Here is a 13,271-nt window from a genome sequence, read left to right on the forward strand (position 1 = left end):
CTGTCCACAGGCTGGTGTGAAACATACAGAGTAAAAGGTAAGATACACTGTGATCTTTTTATGTTTATTTTATTTTTCTAGTGATATTACTGAACATAAGTAACATTCCTATGCCCAATGCACAATGAGGCCAAACAAATGGAAACGTCAGAGTTTGCAGCAGAGAAAGTTTTACTGCAGGGCCAAGCAAAAAAGAATGGGTGGCTTGGGCTTAGTAACCCTGAATTCTTGGATGGTTTTCAGGGAGAAGTTTTTAATAAGCAAAATTCGGGGTGAGGGCTGCAGGGTGTGTGACTTTCTTCTGATTGGTTGGTGTTTAGGTAACAGGGTGGTGCTCCAGGAATATTGTGCTCAGCCTAAAGTTACTAGCCTCCACCTTGGTGGGGGCCTTAGTTCCTGCTGAAGAACTTAAAGATATTATTATGTTTATCTTTTCAGGAGGAACCAGGACCTTGCCTCATTGCCCAAGGGCAGGGTTACTGATAAGGATTAGGGTGTGGGCAAGGCCAGCAGTACTGCAATCCAGAGATCATCTGGCATCAGGTGGTGATGGGCAAACTGTGACCTCTGGAATGAAGAATGTTTCATCAAGTAGTTAATATCTTCCATTTGTTGGGGGTTTTAGTTCTGCAGAAGAGCTGAAATATATTGTTACGTATATCTCTTGCTGGGGAGCCAGGACCCTGCCCCCAAGACTGCACTGTTTTTTCTTGACTGCTCCTCCCTAGTTCCCACATCTCCTCCCTTCCCTGATTAGCAACTATTTGAACCTGTCCTTTGGAACTCAGGGAAGGGGACACAGCAAGGCTTTTGTGCCCAGAAGCCCCACAGGGTCCTGCTCAGTTTCAATATTATATAACTTATTTTTCCCAGTATGTTTCTTGAGTGAACTCTAACTAAAACCATTGTTTCCCTGGGTGTATGTTACTGGAGACTGAGAGGAAGGATGCTAATGCAATGCCAGTCATTTACCCATTGTTTCCAATGCCAGTCATTTACTTATTGTCTCCCAGCTTCAACCCCCCCTTCTGTGATATGGAGGGGGAAACCCTGAAACCACATTTCAGCTCTGCCAGCTGCCCCTGTTATTATCTGTTATAGGCTCTGCCAAAGGTGGGTGACAGGATGAGATGGCGAGACTGGAGAATGAAGGAGGGACTAGATCTTCCCCCTTTGCTTCCTGTTGCTTTCAGTGTTGCTATAACAATGCAGTTGCTTCCTGCCCCAGCTTCATTTGCCACTTACGGAATCTGCCTCATTATGCCTTCCTAGAGGTTTGAGCAGCAGCTCAGAGGTGGTCCTTCATTGAAGGTCTCAGCCTGGACACCGTGGAGATCCTCCTCTGAGCTCCCAGGTCCCACAACCACTTCCCTTTATTTCCATAGTTATTATCTGTGGGTTCATTAACTCAGTGTTTTTTTTTTCTTTATTTTGTTTTGTTCTTTAAGCATTCTAGCACCCATAGAGCCAATTCCTTATTTTAAATTCTGGACCCTGGCATACAACAAGGTTATTTATTCCTGATGATGCAGAGGTACTAGAGGGAAATACAAAAAAATTAAGATGCTGTCTGAAAAAAATTTTACTAGAGAGATTATATATATATACATATACACATATATGTATACATAGTTAAATATAAATTATTATTAATTGATATTATATACAGTTGATTATATATAATTAATATTGTATATATATGTGTGTGTAGTTGAGTCTCATTTTTTGTGGTAATTATGTTCTATAAACTTACCCTAAACACTTGGCGAATGCTGAATCATTGTTCCTAGAGGAAATACAGGGTTAAGTTCCTGTAAGCCTCTGGTCTCAACATTTTAGTCAAGCAATCAATGCATAAACTTTTATGTGTGTTTCTGTTTAAAACACCTTATTTAATATATATTGTTTACTCATTAGCATTTACACTCATGACCAACAGTACTCATGCCTGAATGAAGCTTATCTAGCACACATATTTTCTCCATAAGGCACACCACAGCCTTCTTGCACTTAAGATCACTAGCATGCACTTTAGCTCTATGTTTGGGGGGCATTTTAGACAATGAAATCACCAACAAAAGACACAAAATGCAAAATCTAGTGAGATGTACAGTGAAAAGGACACTTGTTTACAGTAGAGCAGACACAAGAAGACAGAACATCACCTTGTTCAGCCTTGGCTGGGAATTGGGCAGGTGTCAGGTAACTCAAATTTTTTGCCACTCTGCACATAATATCACAAATGAATACAAAAGTGCCTTGAGTAAATGAGCAAGTAGGTGAATTGGCAAATGTAGAATCTGTGAATAATGAGAATCTACAATCTGTTCATCTATGTATTATCTATCTATCTATCTATCTATCTATCCATCTATCTATTATCTCCCAGATGACCTCTTGGTTTTGAAGCAAATGTTTACTAATAAAAGCTTATATTTTCTGCTTTTGGCCCAATCTTCCACTGAGGACTTCTAGTTGTCCTGCAATGTCACCACCCCCAATTCAATATTTTGAATTGTTCTCTGTGGTACTAATTAAATAGCTATATTTAACCTATATTTTGTATTTTCTCTTTGAAGCATTGTTTGAGAAGGCCATGTCAATATTACTGAAGGCAGTAGTCACCTTGGTCAGGACAACAAAGATTCCCTTTGATCTTTTCAAGATTGGTGTGGAATTCTGTGCAGAAGTAGGAAAAATGATCACTCTACAGCTCTGTGCTATTAAGTATTTAATTATGAGGTGAAATATAACCTAATGGAAATCAGGAAATTGCATTTCTATAGACCAGTGTCAGGCTGATAGCCTAAAATGTATCAGATCTTTAACAAATGCCGACTTTGGTGCATGTTTTTTGTTGCCCATCCATCCGATATTTCCCCACGGCATCCCTCAGTAGCAAGGCAGTCATATACGTCAGGTGAGACTTGACCTGTCCCAAGTCCAGGGTGGAGAACTTTAATCAGTTACAAATTGTGTTAATTCCATTTCTCTAACCAGGGGTTATTTGAGAATGGACCTGTGATGCAATTCTGGCCAAAGGGGAGTGAAGGTAAGTCAAATGGGGAGACAAAGGACCAAGAAAGGGACTCTTTTTTCTGGTAGTGGTCATGTTGTGTAAAGATGTGAGCTGTGACAATCATTGTCACATGACGGGACAGCCTAAAGACAAAAGCCAGCACACTGAAGATGCAGTGAGGAAAGTTTCTGGGTCTTTGATGATGTTACTGAGGTGCTCTCCTTCTGAATTACTTGTATGAGATACTAAGTTATTTTATTTAAACCATTCTGAGATAGGTCTTCGTTTACTTTCATTCAGTAGTACGCTAATTGATTTACAGATTTATTTGAGGAGATCCAGATTAGTAAAGATAGGGTAGCATGGTCTCAGGAACTTGTGGCTTTGGAAAGCTCCTTGGGGGGTTCTGATTACAGCCTTCAGACCAGTCCCCATGATAAGATTTATTAACTTGAGTCGAATATAGGAAGATTAACTTTGTAAACTGAGTTTGAAGAATCTCACTTGAATCATAGATTGTCCTGGTTTCCTTCTCCTCTTTACCTTAATCTGCCCCTAGCATTATAATTAGAACCTTGATTAAGTGTCAGATGTGGGCAGTTTTCATGGAGCTCCAAATCTAATGGCCTTAATCCAACATAGAGTCCACATAGACGGTGTCCTTCATTCTACCCTCCTCACCTCATTCTGCTTTTCCTATGCCTTTTACCAGGTGCCTAATGCAGCATTTTGAGGGGTTGGACCACTTGATGACCATGCTTCTTACTCAGAAACTATGTATATCTCCTCTTTTTAAAACAATCATCTTTAATTTATATAATACAAATTTCTAATGATGTAGCTCTTTCTTACACAAGTGTAGATATACCCTTAGGTAAATGGTGCTCTAGAGAACTTAAACACAGATTGTCAAAGCCTGATAGAACAGAAATAATTATAATATAGATCTCATGTTCTGAGATTCAGCTGGGCCAGAATTTACAAATGGACCTTAAGTGCCCATGCAAGTCTTTGGTAGAATTACGTAAAAACTCAGCCATTCTTTAACTGGACCACCTCCCGTTTCATCCTCTATGATCTGCTTCTCTGCCCTGTTAGTTCTCTAATTCTCTAACCTCTGTTTGGCTCTATTTCTTTATTTTAATTATCTCATCAACTGCCTTTGGTTTGGACATCCTATTCCAGCCAACCTGGCATTTCCCTTGGACTTAATTCTGATATTCAGCAATTGGCTTCTGCAACATACTCCTATACTTTCATTGCCATTAAAAGGTGATATATAGTTATTTTTCTTAGAGGGTATATTTGGATGGAGGACACATGGCAAGAGTTAAGACATATACAATTCCTAGAACTTAGGACCCTCCCAAACACATACTGCTTTTAGAATTTTGAAAATTGTTACATAGGTGCTTATACTTCCTAGACCACTAATAAAAATATTAGTTGTATTTACAGAGATCTTGAGAATTTTCATAGCAACTTCACATTCAACTTTTGTGGAGAGATGGGAGATGGCTAATGGCCAGTGGTGTTTTTTCGCCATTCATCAAAGCATAAGCAAAATCTCAGAAGTGGTCAGGGAGTAATCCAAGGTCACACAACTTGATGAAGGCAGAGTGACTATGAGAGCTCAAGTCTTCTGATTCCTGTAGTCCCTCCTGTTTCTGTCTCACCTCTTGGGATGTGCCAACATCTAGGAGGCCATAATGGGGCTTCCCCAGACCACTCTTGTTGTACTGAGACAATCCTGGGCTAATCTGGCTAAACAATTTCAAGTTTCCAAATCTAGTTTCCTGACAGATACTGCTTAGTCCCAGATGTGAAGAGACAAAAATATATTGCCTGTGCATTGTATGTTTAATTTACAAAACAAGATGTTTAATTTAAAGAAGGTCCTCTAAAGCAATAAACTAGTGATGGTCAATATGTCCATCCTTTTATTATATTGCCAAGAATTTTGCTTGAAGTTAGAAATAGGGATTACATGTGCAAACATTCAAATTTAATTAAGAAATAGTTTGAATTCAACCAACACATGCTTGCGTTTTCCCAACCTAAACTCATCTTGAAGCTTATTCTCAATTATAAAATAAAAAATTCATTATAGATACTTCTTCTATTATCATCTGTTGACTCAAGAATCACCCATCTGAATAACAGATAAAATATACACTGCCTCAGCCCCTCTTCCTTACCTGGGTAGGAGACTAGCTGTGTAGGATGACAATGTCACCAAGTAATTTCCCTACTTCTATTACTTGTGCTTTAGCCCAGAGTCTTTTCTGGCCTCCCTGTTATCTGTAATTCCATGACTCACTCCCCTCCCTGCCCACTGTGTTCTCTGTTATCCATACAGGCATCCATATTAAAGGACTGTAAATTTGACAGACCCCTTGGCTGCACTTGTGTTCCAGGTGCCAACTTTTTCCTTCTCCTTCCCCTGGCTCCCAGCTCTTTCTCTATTCGCATTTGCTAAGTGCCTGTGGCTGCCTCTTGGATCTGCGGTTGATTTGGGCTTCCTGGGTTTTGAATCATGTTATCCATTAGGCTAAGGCTTGCAGTCACCTTCTAGCTTTCCCCTTTCTTACTGTTCACCGACACAGTTACATTCCAGTTGGTTCCAACCAATAGGCTCCTGGTTTGTTCAAAATTGACAAGATCTCATTCTCCACGGCCATACATCCGTTGTATCCTTCTTCTGTCCTACCTCTTCTCTTTTTTTTAGCTTGCAAATATCTCTCCTTCCATCTCTTAATGACACCTGTGAACAATTCAACATACCTTGGTCATGAACAAGGAATATTTGAGTTGGGTAGTTATCTGTTCTGCATCAGCAAATGAAATATGTGATTGTTAAAGGGAAATTGAACATAATAAAGAGTTAAGATGTTCAAGATTTATGGTTGCCAAGGTGGGAGAGGGAAGTATTGGGAGTTTTGGATTAGCAGATGCAAACCATTATGTATAAGATGGATAAACAACAAGGTCTTACTGTATAGCACAGGGAACTATATTCAACATCCTGTGATAAACCATAAAGAAAAAGAATATGCATATGTATAACTGAGTCACTTTGCTGTATAGCAGAAATTAACACAACATTGTAAATCAACTATACTTCAATAAAGTTTAAAAAATAAATAAATACATGAAGAAGAGTTAAGGTGTTCAATTTATAGAGGCTTTTAGTGCTTATAGTGAAAGAGTAAGACCTTAGGGGAATGGAACATTGTGCAACCATGTGGTTATGGTTTACCAAGGACTTCTAATTTCATTTATTGTTCTTCAAAATTTCTAAATGTTGTCAATATTTTAGTAAATAACACTAATTCAATTTGGTAAACACTGCAATAAAAATATACAGGTCATAAGAGAATAAAAGTCCAAAAGTTGGAGAATCGCTAAATACATTATATATTTTGTCTACTCACAAAGAAGTGTCTCTAAGTTTTTAATATGTATCCAAACAAAAGTCTCAGATTAATTTGTGGCAAAGATAGAAAATAATTCTAGGTTTTAGTTCATATATTCTATTTGCCTATGATTAAAAAATATTTTTCAGAAATGTGTTGAGTGTACAATATACTAGGCTTTCCTAGTATTGTCTTACTTGATCAGTGTAACCTCCACAACCCTCAGAGAAGGTTAACACTATTTCCATGAATGTTCATAGGTTGAATAAGTGATGAAGCAGGAATTTGATGTAAGTTTGCCCAAAATCTAAACTCATTTTCTTGCTGGTATAACACATAATGATATAATTATACATACATACTTAATTATGACAATATAATTATTAATATGAGTATAATATTAACATGAAGGACAGATACAGCTATGTAATTCATTTTAAATCAGAAACGCATCTTTTGTCACTTCCAAACTCATTCATGTGGATGTTGGCAGGATTCAATTGTTTCCATGTTGGCTTGAAACCTTTCCTTGCCACGTGGGCCTTGTGGAAGGGCAACACACAACATGGTAGGTGGCATCCTGTGGAGTGAGGGGGCAAGAGAGCATGAGAGGGTCTTATTGCAAGCTAACCTGGAAGGCACATTCTATCATTTTTGTCCATAATAAATTCACCAGAAAGGAGTTCTAGAGGAGGTTTAGGAGTTCCAGCCACATTCATAGGGAGGTGACTGCAGAAAAGCACTCTTACCAGGAGGTGGTGTCACTGAAGTCCATCTTAGAGGCTGCCGACCATAAACGCTAATGTAAAGCATAAAACACCCTTCTTAATAATTCATGAGTTACCGGAGAAAACAAAATGGAAATTGATAAAGTATTTAGAAATAAGCAACAAAAATGGTTGTATATAACAAAACTTGTAAATGCAGCTGTAATAGTATTGTAGAGTGAAATTTGAATGTTAAGTGCTTATATTGGGAGGAAAAAAGGGTTAAAAATGAATGAACCAATACAAGTCAAAAATTTCTTACTTCAAGAATAAACTTAGGGCTTCCCTGGTGGCGCAGTGGTTGAGAGTCCGCCTGCTGATGCAGGGGACACAGGTTTGTGCCCCGGTCCGGGAAGATCCTACATGCCGTGGAGTGGCTGGGCCTGTGAGCCATGGCCACTGAGCCTGTGCATCCGGAGCCTGTGCTCCGCAATGGGAGAGGCCACAGCAGTGAGAGGCCCGTGTACCGAAAAAAAACCGAAAAAAACTTAAAAAAAAAAACAGAAGGAGCAAATAAAAAACAAAAATTAAAAAAAATAAAGGATGAAATAGTAAACAAGCAATACGATCCCTAAAATAATCAGGCTTGGATGATTTTACAGGTAAGTTTACCAAAACTTCAGGAGAAAGATAATTCTTATATTTGCAATAATTCAGAAACTAAATAAGAAGGGAAACTACTCCTGTTCGATTCATTTACAAAGCCAATATAATCTTGCTATTAAATATAGATAAGGATAGCACAAGTCCCTAATAGATGTAAAGGTAAATGTTCCTTACAAAGTATTAAAAAAACTAAATACAACAATATATTAAAAATAATGTATTGCAAAAGAGTAAAATTTAACCCAGGGATGAAAATATTTGTAATATTAGCATATTTATTAATGTGATTACTTATTTGCCAGATTAAGGAAAAACATTAAAATCTCAGTACATATAAAAAATCATTAGATCAAATTCAACAATATGATAAAAACTTTTAGTCTACTATAAATGGAAAGGGCATTCCTTACTTGGTTAATTGGTTTCTACTAATACTACAAAACAAGGAAAATTCTTAAGATTCATCTATTTAAGATCAGGAACAAGACAAGGATATCTGTTTTTAATGCCACCATTCATCATTGTGTTGAGGGTTCTGGATAATACAATAATACTAGGAGAAGAAATAGATATTAATATTTGAAAGGAAGAGCTGACATTATTCATAGTATCTAGATCAACTATTAAGATTAATAAGGAAGTTCTAGTTTGCTAGTTTTAAGATCATCATAAAAATAATAATATAAAAAACAAAAATGATGTTACACACCCAGAAAAACCAATGAGTTACTTAGTACTGAATCTAACAAAAGGAAAGTTCTAAATTAAGAAAAATTATTATGTTCTTGGATGGGATGTTTTAACAGTACAAATATTTGAATCTTTAAGTTAAGTTTATAAAGTAAATTAGATGTCAGCTAAAACCCCCAAAAGATATTTTGTTGTTTTGGTTATACTGGACAAGTTGATTCTAAAATATTGGAATAAATATACATAATAGAGATTCCAGGAGCAGACCCAGCAATCTATGTGAACTTGCTATATTACAGAGGTAGCACTGCAAATTAGTACAGAAATGATAGACTATGTCATACATGGCATGAGGACCACAGGATATACACATGGGAACAGTAACTAGAAGCAATACTTTCAAATGGATTACAAATAAAACAATGAAAACTAAAACTTTCAAACCTTCAGAAAATATAGAATAATCTGTTCATAATTTTTGCATAGAAAACATTTTCTTATATAAGATATACAAGTTACAAATAATAGATAAAAATCAGGATACATTTGACTCCCAAAATTATAAACTTCACTATAACAAAACCATTAATAAAAGCTGAACGATAAGCCTCACATTGGCAAAAATATTTGTAACCCAAAACATAAGTTAATGATTAGTAGTCAGGTTACATGTGGAATATCTAGTATTAAGCAAGAATAAAAACAATAGGAAAGAAACAAAGAATATGAAAAGATTGTTTACTGAAGAAGAAATCTGAATGGCCAATCATATGATAAAGTGTTTAACCTTAATAGAAAACAGGGAATTGAAATGTAAATATGCTTTAGGGAAACTCCTGCCCATGGCAGATGGATATGATGACAAAGATGTCCACAGAGCAGTGCTTGTAATTGTGGAAAATTGTAAGTAACCTGAATATCTCTCATAATGGATGAAATAACACACAGCAATCAAAACAAACAGACCATGAATATATGTACTAATGTTACCATCTTAAATAAATGAAACAATACATTAACAACTTAAAATGTAGTGGAAATACCAAGATATAGAATGAAACATACAATGTGGTACATCTAAATAAATACATCTAAATAAATTTATTATTTATTCCATAATATACATATTTATTGTTTTCCACAAACATCACCTGAGCACAAGGCCCAGACCCAGAGATGAGGAACTGACCTGCAAACCACAGCCCTGTTTGTAAAGAGCTGTTAGGTAATCTTAAACTTTAAATAAAAATAACCAGTTTTCCAAACTTCCCAGACACATATGTTTTCGTCATTCCTAAAGGTGTGGAACTCATACTGGTTCTGTGAGTACTTTCCAAGGTGGGTCAGGCCACTTGGATGGATGCAACCTTGAAAGAACTGACTAGTTTAGTAATGGAAGTCTACCCAGAAGCTAGGAAGAAAAGCACATACTTCAATTCTCTATTGAATTAGTATAGTTGCATAACACTGTTTGTGGACCCAGATGTATCAATATTAAGCTGTGAAAGATGCATGAGCATTATAAACACCACCTCGTTTTGGGGAGAGGTAAAGAGGACTGGGAACAGGTCTGGGGCCTCCACTGTGCTTTGACTTTGATGGAGGTGATAATGGTGAGAAGATTGTTGGACTGTTGGTGTCAGTGCTGAGCCATGCCCAGCTCTGCCCATTAGTTTTTTGCAGTCATCTATCTCAGAGAAGAGAGGATGGGCAATCCTAAAACATCAGGTCTCATGGGAGCACTCACATGGTGGTGCTTACTGTTTACTACCTCTTCCTTGGGACCTTCATTACAGATGGCTGGGCAGGAATCCATCTCAAAACAGCCCTTCCTCCTCTTGAGCACATCATGAACCTAGGGTGGAGTAACTCCCTTGTATTCTCTTAGCCTCCATTGTGAGTCCCTAGTTTCTGCTAGATTCTTCATGACCAAACTTCTTCCCACACCAGGCTTTCATTGTCAAGCTGTTTATTGACTTTTCAAGGTTGTTTCCATGGTCAAAATATATATTTTACTATTTTTTTAAAGAATTTTCTATATAATTCTTATTGCTAGCTTTAACAAAAGATTTCAGAGAAAAAATGTTCCTTAGAGTTAAATGTTCATAGACTAGAATATGTTTACATCTGCATAAAAATTTAATTTCCACTGAGATCTGATGGAGAAAGGTTGAGTGGCTGGGTAAGTGAGTTGGAAAGAATTGCTGGCATGCTTTGTCCTCCAGTGTCATTCAAGTGTTGGGAGAAGTAGCCTCCCCATAACACACTTTTCTGTATCAATAACATTCATAATAGATATGGCTAGCCCCATATGACTTAGTTTTTCTGTTAAGCTCCTGATAGACCACTTCCATTCCAAGGAGAATGTTTGAGATCTAGCATCGTGGAGGGAAGCATGAGAAGGTGAGAGTGTAGGTCAGGGAGGGGCAAACTTCCTTGCAAGGCCAGATAGGAAATATTTTAGGATTGTGAGTATTACTGTCCCATTCCAACTTTTCATTTCTGTCACTGTTGCATGAAAGGAGCCATGGGCAATATGTGAAGAAGAGGGTGGGGCTATACTCCAATAAAACCTTATTTACAAAAACAAATCTGTGGACTGTAGTTAGACAGAGCCTAGTGGGCGACTGTACCAAAATCATTCCCCCTTGAGTCCTGAGCTTGGACCTCCTGAGTGAACTGTGGAAGACAGGAGGAAAAGAAGTCAAGCAAGGAACTTCAGGAGGGTGAATTTTCCTGAGTTAGGAAATACAAGGAGCAAATGTAGGAAATTAGATTTTAGTTTATAAAAAAGGATGTAGGAAAAAATAAAATCCCCAGCTGGCCAAAGGCCCAGGAAGAAAATTATCTGACAATTTTATTTAGGGACTGCAGGACAAATGGTTTCTAGAAAGTCTTCTTGAACTTTTGCAGGAAGAGAAGCACATAGAAGTCAAACCATATTTGTAAATGGAATGGAGTGACAGAGGTTTACTGTTTGGTTAGGTACCACGGTTCCATCACGCTAAAGCTCAGAGTCATCCCCTTTCTCAATGTGACCTCTTCAGAGAGCAAAATCAATAATGTGTGTCTTAGACACCTGACTGTGATACGTTTAAGGCCTATCATGACTTTTACAAACACAGCAATAAATGCCCAGATAAATGAGCTGTTCCAAGTAAAATGTGAGTATTCTTTTAAATGGGCTGAAGGCAATCTCCAAATTAGTAATTTACCTCCCTGGATCAGAGAAGCATGACCAGTATTCACTCTAAGATTGGTTTGCCCAGAACGACTTCAGCAGACCAGCCAGTTAGCTATGAAGCATGATTAAAATAAGAATCACGTTGTGCCGAGTTTCTTCTCTTATGTGAATAAGTTCAGCCAATACAGAATTTTTGTCCCAGGGTGATTTCAGCATTGTGGACTCTGTCATGATCACCAAGGGCATGGTGGGAACTTTCTTATGGCTCTGTGGAGTAAGTGGATCCAGAATAAAGCCAGAGGGAAAGGGGAAAGTTAGAGGGAGAGAGAGAGAGAAAGAAACAGAGAGAGAGGTAGCCGATGAGCTTGTCTGAACTCCCGTATTGTGATATCCTTGAATCCCATTTAGCCCTTGGCATCTTAGTTATATTACAAACTAATACAAATTATTGAGGTATACCTTATATTATAAAACGTATAGACATTAAGTGTACAGCATAATACATTTTAGCAAATGTATACATTCTTGTAACCCACACCACTCCTTTCAAGACAAAATATTCCCATCACCCTATAAAGTTCCTTCATGACCCTTTCATATCAGTTCCCATTTTTCACCCTAGAAGCAACCATTGTTCTGATTTTTATGTCTATAGATGAGTTTTGACTGTTCTTGAACTTCATATAATGGAATCATTGAATGGTTTCTCTCTTGTGTTTCTTTTCTTCCATTCAATATGTTTTCTGTGTTGTGCATATGACAGTAGTTAGTTCCTTTTATTGCTGAGTTTTAAACAGTAGTTCCTTTTATTGCTGAGTTTTAATTTATAGTATCAATATGCTCCAATATCTGTTGATTGGTATTGGATTATCTCTGGATTTTGGCTTTTATGAATGAAGCTAATGTGAACATTTTAACATTCTTGTATAAGGTTTTGTTTGTGGACGTATATTTTAACTTGGTGATGGGAGGGTAAATACCTAGTAGTACAATTACTGTTTCCTGGGGTAAGTATATAGTTATGTTTATTAGAAATTTCCAGTCTCCAAAGGGGTTGTACCATTTTACACTCCTACCAGCAATGCATTACTGTTCACTTGGTTTACATACTTGCTAATATTTGGTTTTCTCAGTCTTTTTAATTTTAGCCATTTTGCCTATAAAAGTCATTTGCCCTTTTATCCCCCCAATTTTTTTATTTTGATATGTATAATGTGAAATTTACTATCTAACCATATTAACATGTACAGTTCAGTGGTTTTTAATACATTCATGATGTGCAACCATCACTACCATCCATCTCTTTAACTCTTTTCATCTTATAAAACTGAAACTCTATACTCATTAAACATTAAGTCCCCATTGCCCCCACCTCCCAGCCTCTGGCAACCACCATTCCACTTCATGTCTCTATGGTCCTACTCAAGTATTGCATCTAAGTGGAATCACTTGTCTTTTTGTGACTGGCTTATTTCACTTAACATAATATCCTCAAGTTTTATTCATGTTTCAGCATATGTCAGAGTATCCTTCCTTCTAAAGGCTGAATAATATCCTATTGTATGTATATACCACATTTTGCTAATTCA

Source organism: Lagenorhynchus albirostris, chromosome 1 (assembly GCF_949774975.1).
Source record: "Lagenorhynchus albirostris chromosome 1, mLagAlb1.1, whole genome shotgun sequence".
Lineage (NCBI taxonomy): Eukaryota > Metazoa > Chordata > Mammalia > Artiodactyla > Delphinidae > Lagenorhynchus > Lagenorhynchus albirostris.